The sequence below is a fragment of the Microtus pennsylvanicus genome, chromosome 7 (assembly GCF_037038515.1).
Source record: "Microtus pennsylvanicus isolate mMicPen1 chromosome 7, mMicPen1.hap1, whole genome shotgun sequence".
Classification (NCBI taxonomy): Eukaryota; Metazoa; Chordata; class Mammalia; order Rodentia; family Cricetidae; genus Microtus; species Microtus pennsylvanicus.
The window spans coordinates 103,103,098-103,114,349 of NC_134585.1; positions in this window are offsets into that span (position 1 = coordinate 103,103,098).

Here is an 11,252-nt window from a genome sequence, read left to right on the forward strand (position 1 = left end):
ACACTGCCTGGCCCATTAGCTACTTACTGGCTAATTCTTACATCTTGATTACCCATTTCTACTAATGTGTGTAGCACCCCAAGGTGTGCTTACCAGGAAGATTCTAGCCTACGCCCATCCTGGGTCGGAGCTTCATCGTGTCTGCCCGGGAGAGGGGAGCATGACATCTGAGCTCACTTCCTCTTCCTCCCAGCATTCTGTTCTGTTTACTCCACCCACCTATGTTCTAACCTATCAGGGCCAAGCAGTTTCTTTATTAATTAACCAATGACCTTCCTCCATCACCATGGTGATATCAGTAGAGTATTGAAACTGGAAACCTGAGATGCTGATTCAAGTAAATAAATATTTCAGTATAACTGTATCTTGATAATGGAATCTTTAAAATAAGCAGATAATATGTGTTTGGAGAATTTAAATCATCTTGCAAAAAGTATATGTTTATGAGATTAGTAATTAAAAACAATGTTTTTAAATACTTTTGGTATATCTGTATACCCTGGTCGTTTTGTAGCATTGGAAATTTTATTTTTAAGCTTTCTAGAATTGTAGTTGAATTGAAGTAGACAGCAGATTATGTTTTCTGACTTCCTTTTAAATACTCAGTAAACTGTCACTAGGAAGTATTTTTCATGGTTCCCAACATATTTAAGGGATTTGCAGCTGCACTGAGAAAAGATCTGATAACATTTAATTTATAATCAATTCTTGGCTTTATTTTACAACTCATTGTAAGAGAAACTGCTTTATGAATATATAGGATAGTAGCATAGATTTAAAAATGTGGTTTATTTAAATTGCTTTATATACCAAATAGGGTTAATTTTCCCTAAATAATTACTGAAATTGATCAAGTAGAAAGGCACATAAATTTGTTTGTTTGTTTTACAGTTTGTTTTACATATCGCTGGGATTGTCACACCTTCCATATCTCATCACATCTACCATTTTAGAAAATATTTATTTCTAATTAATTTGCTCTCATTATTTCTCCTAACAATTTAAAAATAGTTATTGTACATTTCATACATATAATTTATGCAAATATAAATATGTATATAATCATAATTTCACTCTGAATCATTATTATAAATTATCACTTATTGATCATTATTTAATATCATTCCTGTATTACTTAAAAAAGTGGCTTTCAACTGCCCAAGATATAGGAAGATAAGACATTATTAGTTTAACCTAAATAAACTTTTTAGTATAATGTCATGAAGCAAAAGTATAGTTTATGGTACATATTAACATATTAGGGCAGAATAGTAATTGTCATATTTCACTAGTTAATAGCGTGTGTCCGAAGAAAGAAATGAGCAGAAGTAAAAGAGATAGCTTGTCATTGTTTTAGAACTGTGGTTTTTAACCTTGCTGAGGCTGTGGACCTTTAAGACAGTTTTACATGTTGTGGTGATTCTCCAACCATAAAATTATTTTTGCTGTTATTTCATAACAGTAATTTTGATACAGTTGTGAATCATAATATACATATTTTTGCAGATAGAGGTTTGCTAAAAGCATCATAACCCACAGGTTGAGAACCACTGCTTTACATGATGGGGGAGATCTGCAGCAATGTAAACAGAACACTGATTGACTGGGTATTTTGCATCATGTGTGACTCAGATAAGTGCCAGCTTCCTTTTATTCTTTAACTCTGCCACACATCATAAGTACTCATCTACCATATGGGAATATCTTTTACAGAAAATCACCTACATTATGTATTCAACATTTAATTTATTCTATAATTAATGTATATTATTTTTCTATTAATGCAATCAATTTTATACTGACATTGTAAATGTGTGCAGAATTAGTTTTTCTTTCTTTTCTTCTTTAATTCTCATTTATTCTTTTTTCTTTTTCTTCCCTCCCATATCTCTCTTTCCTTTTGCTCTATGTTTAGGATAAAATATGTCCTTATAAAAGTTAAGTAAACACTTTGCCATTGAGACACACCTCCACCCCTAGAATTATTCATTTACTTTACATTGTTTCAAATATAGTTAATCAATATAATAATATGTACTGATAACTGGCAGTATAATTTTTCAACAGTGTAAGTAGTCACAAATGAAAAAAAAAACTATTGGGTTGTTTCTGTTTCTTTTTATCTCTGACTTTCTGTTTCCACATCCACTTTTGCTGCTGTAAGTATATCCAGAATTTCCAAATACCACAGTTGATTTCTTGTGACTACAGTTTGGAATAGAAACTAAAGTCTTGATTAATTTTGGACTTCAAGTGTTTGTATACACATCACTCTTCTCAAATAAGACACTATTTTACTGATCTTAAAGTTCTGAAGATTCTGAATGTTTATATTTGTTTTTTTATATTGATATTGATAGGACTAGATAAAAAATCTATAATTCAGACTAAACTGCCCCATTCTTGTCCTCTTGGTTTGTTTTTATTGTTGTGTTGGTTTATAGATATTTTACTTCATGCTACTATTTTCTAATAGTGTTTTTTTCTTCTTCTTTTTTCTTAATAGTGTTTTATCATCAAGAAAAAGAAAGCATCTCATCAATGCACAAACTTCTAGGGGGAAAATGTTCTTTCTCCTCCCAAACTACATAATGATTTTTTTCTTTAATCTCTTTCATTTTTGCTTAATCTAGCCTGGGGAAAACATAATTCCCTTTAATTTTCTTTCATAAAATAACATGGAATACCGGAAAGAAATTAATATCTAGCTATCTTCAGGGGATAAATGTCTTATTAGATTATTGTAAAGTTATGATTAAAGATAAAATATATGACAGCCAATATATGAAAAAAGAGTCATTTTACATAAAAGACTCATTTAAAAAAATAAAAATTTTCTTCAAGGCAAATGGCAGCTGAATTTATGACTTCCTAGGAGTATAATTAAAGGTCTTCAACTTTTTTGAAACATTCTAAGATTAGGAACATTGATGAACTAATTACAATATTTAATTTGATGAATCATTATTACTGTACAGCAAACACTGATCAGTAAGAATAAAATACTCTGTTTTCAAGAAGCTTAAAATTTGAAAAACTTTTTTATTCTTTTTTTTTTTGATCACTTCATGACATGATTGGTGCCTAATCGGGATATTACAGAAAAATCTACCTTAGAATACTAATGACTGGGAAGATAAAATAATTAGCCATATGTAATAGTGTTGCTTGTATGTAGTCAATTTTTAGCATTAAGACGTTTTGGTTGTGTGGCCCGATTGGCAGTATAGACAAAACCTCACAGAGTGGAAAGTGGCAGAGCTAGACTCCTGGGCAAGAGAACTTCAATTTCTCTTGCTATTAGCAAGAACTTTCTTAAAGTAACTTGTATTCAGGAAAAAAAAATGTACTATTAGTTTTTATTTTTATCAATAGATACTTTTTCATAAGTATTATCAATGCTTCAGTGAAATAATTAAGGAAGTTAGTGTTTGGGCTTTCTAGTTTAGATATTTCTAACAATAATTTTCTCTGTCTCCTCTTGCTCTTAGACCCGTATCGCCTCCTCTCTAAGAGGATTATCTGAGTCCTGAGGTGGGGGATTTGGTCCCTTTTAGACTTGAGAGTTCCAAGATCTTTCACTTTCTGCATAATATCTGCCTGCATGTTTCTGTATTCGTCCTCATCTGCTGCAGGAGGAAGCTTCCCTGATGAAGACTGAACAAGGCACAGAACTATGAATATTTCTTAATAATAGGAAAACAACTGAATACAGACATTTTCCTTATAGTATCAAAAAAGAGAGAGAAAACATGTTCACAATAGGATCAGCAGCCTCATCCACTGTCCTTTTTACTTTATGTCAATAAAACAAAATTGTCAAATATTGAGTGAGGGAAACTAGAAAAATTCCAGGCATATTGTGCCTTCTTAATAATGAAACTGATTTTTGCTTCATTGCAATATTTAGTAGCTTTTCTTTTTTATAATATTTTAGTTATTAATAGACTCATATCATTTTTCTGTTCCATTTCTTCTCTTTAACACCTGCTACATACACCTCTTTGCATTCTTTCAAATTCATGGTCTCTTTTTTTTAATTGTTGGTATTGAGTGTGCAATTGTATGTGTGTATTTGTGTGTTCCTATATATATATAAATACAACCTGCACAGTACATATTATTCTCATATTTTGGGGCTGATCATTTTGTTATTGGGTAGTTAATTGAGTTTTCTACCCTGGGGAAGACTATTTCTTCTGGTATATGATTTCTTAGCCGCCTATAATTTTTGTCTAGCATTGTAACTTCACAGATTTTTACCTTCCACGTTAACACATGTATTGGTATCATCTTTGCCCTAGTCATGCTTAGGCTGGTATGTTGGTGATACTTTATGAGTTAAGCTTCTAATAAATTTCTAGGAGATGCAATCTGATGGGAAATTTTCTTTGCCTCTGGTCCTTACAATATTTTCATCTTCCACTCATCTCTGAACCTTAGATACAGGTATTGTATCTTGGATAACTGCTCTTACCCTTCGTTGTGACCAGAGAGTATTATGTCCCTATTGCTAAAGACACCATGTGCTTTAGGCATACCAAAAGGCACTGTGTAATTTTCAGACAGTGGAAACAACCAATGGTTCTACTAAGCTAAGATGCCTATGAGCCACAGCAATGACTAGCATGTCATGTTAATCCTAAAGACGTACTAGGGGCACACATAACTTGGTAGTAATTCACAACTTTCCCCCTGGACTTAAGACCAACTCAACAAGAGAGAAACCATGCCTGGTACTGGAAACCTAGCCACGAACCGAAACTAATGATGTCATGAATCGTGGAGGGGAATCTATAATCACTATTTAACTAAACAAACACAATCCACAACTGCATTCTCAATATTTGACTTTATGTTCACAGATAAGTACAATTCTCACCACTTATCAAGAGAGCTCTTTTTTTTGCAACAGACTCCATTGTAAAAAGCCACAGGCATTCAAAATTTACAGTTTCAGAACCCAATACCAAGTGATACATAAAAAAACACAATTTCTGGGAAAAATTTGGAAAGATACAAAACATTTTAAAGTTTTTAAGTTGGCCATTAATTTTAATTAATATAAATGTTGTCCCCATTTTGTATGTTTTTTTTTATTTTTTATTAGTAATTGGTTTACTCCAAATAAAGAATCTTTAGTTTTTTTAAAAATTGGAGTAGAAACATATAGTGAAAAAACAGGTATTTTAGGTAATACAAAGGTATATTGTTCCCTTCCAAATATTTGCTAAAATGTTATATTCTTATTAAAGAACTCTGAGAGAAGAAAATCATTTTTCTTCTCTCTGAATTGTTCCTAATTCTAGAATTGCAAAATAGTATCAATCTGCCATTCAGCTTCTTGTTTGATAAATTTGTATACAACTAACTTTGTTTGTTTGTCTTTCTGTTTGAGTAAAAGGTTCTCAAGCGTAGTTGACTAAACTCAGAATCATATTCATGAATTTCTATAAAGCTTTAGAAAACATATTAAATTAAGTATCTGCTTCAAAACATTGAATAGCATTGCTTATAGTAGGAAGGCAATACAAGTTATAATTTAATTTTTAGCAAAAGATTATAAAATATAAAGATCAACTATTATTTTTATATCATAGTTTACCAATACACATCAACAATTATGGAGGAAAAGGAATAAAAATAATGTCAAAATTTTGCCACAAGGTGGCACTGCAGCTTCAGATATGAGAGTTGTATCAAAATTTTTCTTTTTCGGGATGATCTACTAAACTGTTTGGAATATATTGTGAATATATCATATTACCTGAAGGATTTCGACTTTCTGGTAAACATTAAAAGAAGACCATCCACAATTAGCATTGCCTTCTGGCTGGAATGTCTGCTGTTTGTCTTTTACCCTGTCAAGGTCTATGAAGTTCCCTGTCTCAAACCAGCTTTGAGTGAATTTAGATATCTTAATCCAATCTAATGTCCTTAGGAGAAAAATCAGACAGACCTCTTTCAGCTCATACACTTCAATTTTAGATTGTCATCTTTTGTTGTTATTTGATGTAGGGAACAATTGATTTCATATCACAAAATATTAGTATTAGGATGTGACAATCAACTTTTATCCATTACCTGTCGGGTGACTGATCACGATTAGTTTCATGAAATAGAAACAAATGAAAGGTTATTAATGGGTAGTTTAGAAAAAAATTAGAATCATATCTCTATTACCCAAGTATATCTTATGTGTATAAAATAGAAATGAAAAATGAGTCAATTAATATTGCCTGCCCATATTCTTTGAAATAAATACTTATTAGCTTTACTCTATCTGAATGCATAATCTATTGTTTTGCAAGTATAATTGGAGCAGGAGAGCATTATTTTCTTTGCATGATGACAGGACTCTTAAAATAAAGTGTCTGAGGTACAGAAGCCAAAGGTGAGGGGTGATGCTCATTAAATATGTTAAAAAGATTAATAAGGATAAAGTTTGCCAAAGGCAGACAGTCACCTTCACAACTATAAAAAGGAAAGAAAGAAACCAACACGAACATTCTTCTGGCCAGGGTTTAGCAACATAATTAACATAAAAGGAAAGAATAGAACAGTAACATAAAGCTTATTGAATTGAATCTTCATAAGGAATAATTGAGGTAACCCCGAAAAGGGTACATGAAAAGAGTGTCAAAGTCCTGCCAGTCTTTGTGCTGTAGCTAATGGGAATGAACTAGTTGTCTGAGCATACTTTTCGCTGGTCACATGAAGAAGAAAAAAAGAAAGAAGGCTCTGAGATTGTACATATTAAATGCAAAAGAGAAAGTAAGAACAATACCTAAATTCGCCATATTGCTTGCTGCTATAAGCACAATCAGAGGAGTTCTTCATAAATATTTCATCCCCACACATTATTTAATCCTGAGTTTTCTCTCCTTCACTTGCTGTAAATATGTGTCATTCTTTACTTCACCCCTGTGACCTTTGTGTTTTGAAACAGCACACAAAATGTGTCTAGTTTTGATTACATCAATGAATTTTACACATCTGCATATATAGATAAGTTTCTGTATTGTGTATTAATAGAAAAACTGCAGGAGATGTGAATTTTGGTGTTATTATCAGAGAATTCCTAAACCTTGTTTTTATCTGTCCAATATGGGGATGTCTGGCAATATTTTTCTCAAATTATTACAGTAACACATATTATATGAAATGTATGTATAAGTTTGAAGATTCAGAATATTTTGTCTGAAGCAAGCAATAGGCCTCATCAGATGATATTCTTCCATTAGTTTTAGTGGATTTTGGTTCTAGTTATAGTGTTTAATTGACATGATATATAATTGCCATTTTTTTTTACAAGTTCAAGGGTACAGGAAGATTTCTCCTAGCTTTCAAGGCCCACATTTTTATTTGCTGTTGCTATTATGTACTAACCAAATTTTCTTTCCTGCTCTGATTTTTCTGTGGAATGAGTTAAAGAAAGTATTTAAGAGCAGAGAAGTAAATTTACATTCAGATTTTGAAATTTAGTTTCTCAATATTGCTGTTGGTATTTTAGGGCCATAATATCCACTCTAAGTTATGGATAGCATAGTTCAATAGTTAATATCTAGATTTGAACTTCAATGATACATGATGAAGTTAGTGGAATGGAAAATAGGCTGAAAAGAAAATTATTATATTAATAAATACCAAGAAAATATATAGGAAGTAAGTAGCAAAACATCTCACCAAAATTACTGGAATAGGACAATATAAATTTGTTGAAGGGAGGGGACCTATTGTTCTTCCCGGCAGCCTTTATACCCAAAATAACCACACAGAAACTGTATTAATTAAGTCACTACTTGGCCCTTTAGCTCTAGCTTCTTATTGGCTAACTCTTGCATATTAATTTAACCCATTTCTATTAAGCTGTATATTGCCTTGTAGCTTACTGGCAAATATTTGCCATGTCTATCTCTGGTGTATCCATGTTGTCTCCCTGACTCTGCCTTCTTCCAGCATTCACTCCAATCTTCCCTGCCTACTTAAGTTCTGCCCTATCAACAGAACAATGCAGACAGTTTCTTTATTCATTAACCAATAAGAGCAATGCATAGACAGAAGTCCCTCCCACACCATAATTTTTATTATAAAATGTATGATGATAGGATATTGACTTCTATGATTATTTTACATTATATGGCATAGCAGTCTGTAATGTGTGTTATCTGTATTAGATATGTTCTATCCAAAACAAAACAAACCTTTAAAAATAGTAAAGCTCTTGCTCAAGAGAGATGTCTTTGTAAGAAAGGAAACCAATTTGAGGAAGGGTTTGCACTGATGGCATTGTGCATGGAGGTTGCTACTTTTATTTAAGGACATTAAGAAATTTTCTGAATATAACAGTCTTATCTTACTCATACATACCACCCAGCACAGGCACTTTGACCTTAGCGCTAGTTCTGTAAGACACCAAATCTCAGAACAACCACATAAACTCAGAAGAGAATAGCAAGTTTCCACAATCATGGATCCTAATATGATGCTTGATTTTAGCATTGCTTTGAGAGATGACAAATATGTGGATATTTGACACATGGAACAGTGAGATAAGAAATGTATTTCATTTTTGAGTCGTAGAATTTGAGATATTTTTGTGTAGGAACTCAAAATCAAGACCCATGATGAAGACCCATTTGAGTAATGAGCCTTTATATTATCTCTGACAGTAGTATTGTAAAACATGTGATTACCTCTGTAGGTAGTTTTAATTTAAGAATGGTTATTTTCTAACTTTTGATAGTATAATTAGTGATCATTTTTACTGCAGTTTTGAAACATTTCATTCAGCTGTCTCACTGACCCCATGATGAGTCTTAGAGTAAACAAAGAGTGAATGCAACATAATCAGAGTTTTATTTAAACAATTGTCTCAGTAGTAGGATAGGAGAAACATTAATGGAAAGAAATATAAATCAGTTTTTGTTAGAGGTGTAGGTAGGAGATAGTTGGTTTGAAAAATAGTAGTAGATAGTGGGAATGAACAAGATGACTGAAATACATGTTAAAGAAAATTAATTTTGATGGCACTTTGATATAAAAGTAATTCAGCACTGTTGGAATTCATTCCACAAATATATTTGGGGTACTAGCCTTAGGGTATGACTTTTTGTCTGTGGGTGTGATCTCTTATAAGGAAAGAGGGAGACAATCACACACACAAACACACTCTTTCTCTCTCGCTCTTCTGATGGCTTGGATGATAGTGGTGGTGCAAGCAGCTTGCTGTTGGTGCTCATTCCCCTTGGAGGAAACAGATGTGGTGGCATCTAACCTGCCCTGTGTTCACCCCTATTACACATCTAAGTAAATTAATTTAACCCTCTCCCAGACTCTTGTGGATTCTTGCTATCTCTGGCACCCAATGTGTGGCCTTCCAGGATCTTAACCCCACCACACACCAACACACGCTGCCCTTCTGCAGGTACATTTCTGCATCACCCATCTTGTGTAGTATTCTCACCACAGTCCAGGATTATTCCAAGTGAAACTATATGGACATTGCTTCTGTTGGTTGCACTGAGGCCATATCTTTTCTACTTTCCCCAAAGATTTGAAAGAGAAAGAAATGAAAGATTCTAGGTTTATTGCAATCTTTAGGTCTTAGCAATGACAAAACAGAAGAAGGTAATCAAACTCAGAGTTTGCGTAGTCAAGTTTGTCATCTACTGTAACTCATGGCCCTTCAGGTCTTCTGGAGTGCAACTATGTCCTCGCATTTGCTCATTTCCACCTGTGACATCTTTGCGGGATGACATAGTTTCTTCTGCTCTGTGGACTCATTCATGTCACATTTCAGCCTCATTTCAGTGTTTTCTTTGTCTCAACTAAAATGCCTTTATAACCCAAACTGGAATCATGGTTTTTGCTTTAAAATATACATTGCAGTAGAGTTGTCCTCTTCATAGATGCAGTCCACTATTTTCTTTTATTAATGAATGGGAGTTCTGGTTATACAAAGTCAAGACTCTGTAATGCTCTAACTGTGGAAACCATTACAAGCTAGTACTTTGCCAACTGGCCAAAGTGAGCACTTGCATTAACTTTTAAGAATGGATGGAAATTTTCTTGTCTAACAAAGATTAGCCATTGCATTGACTCTTCCAAATAAAGACATATATTACAACTTCAAGTTTCAACTTCTTATAAAAATAATGTGAAAACAAATAAAGAAAATAAAAAATTCAGTGGCTAATTATTAAGAACATATATGTATACACTAAAGAATATAGAAGTAAGCAAATCCACCAGAACTCTATTCTGCATTCTCAGTGATTAAACTGATGGCTCCTCGATTTTTAGAAATTTGAGTATAATGGGCCAGTTTGAAAGCTATTATTGAAATTTCAGTGCTTTATCTTTTCTTGAAATAAAGTAAAATTTTGAAAAAAAATCACATTGGCAAGGAAATGTCATTTTTTTCTTGTGAATACCATTTGATTATTTCTCTAATGTCACTTAAATTTCATGGTAAGAAAACATGAGGAAAAAAGAACCAAGCAAATAGTAAGCACAAAACTAGATCAAAGTAAACACAAAAATATTTTTTTATTCATAAATACAATACTTCTATCTCCTTTGCTTATGGACATGGGCCAAAAAGTGAAATTAATGAAAATGTATTATGGTAAAATGAGCAAATGATGAGTATGAAAGAAAACCCAAGTAAAATTTGGAACTTTGTGTGAAGGATTCTGAAGTCTCAATCTCCTTCTAACACAAACAATTCAGGAGAGAACTGTACTCAAGGTTATTAAATAGTGCCCACTCTAGCTGTGTAGGCTCACTAACCTCTGTTCATTTTAACTAACATTGCACAGCATAAATAGATACCCAGTACTTTATTTTCTGCCCAGAACATAGTTGATATGATGGACTATTTTTGCTAAATTTTTATCTTACAAAAATCCAACATGCATAATAATATGCACAATAAAATGCACATCCTTTTGCTTAAGCATTCAGGATTTTTAATTTTAGTTTCAGAAATTGCCAGCACTCATCTTGTCTGTGCTGTTGTAATTTGAAATAAATGCGACAGAATGTCATTTTTCATCCAAGAACTTTTCAGTGGTGCAAATGGTCACAAACACAATGTCTTATTTTATTAGCTGAAACTTCTATTGAGCCCATCACTTTGCAGTAATGCACATATATGAAATGCATAAAATATTTCTGGAAAACATGCTGTGATATAGTTCATTTCATTATAAAAAGTGTTTATCAGTATTAGTTACTGGATTGGAAAA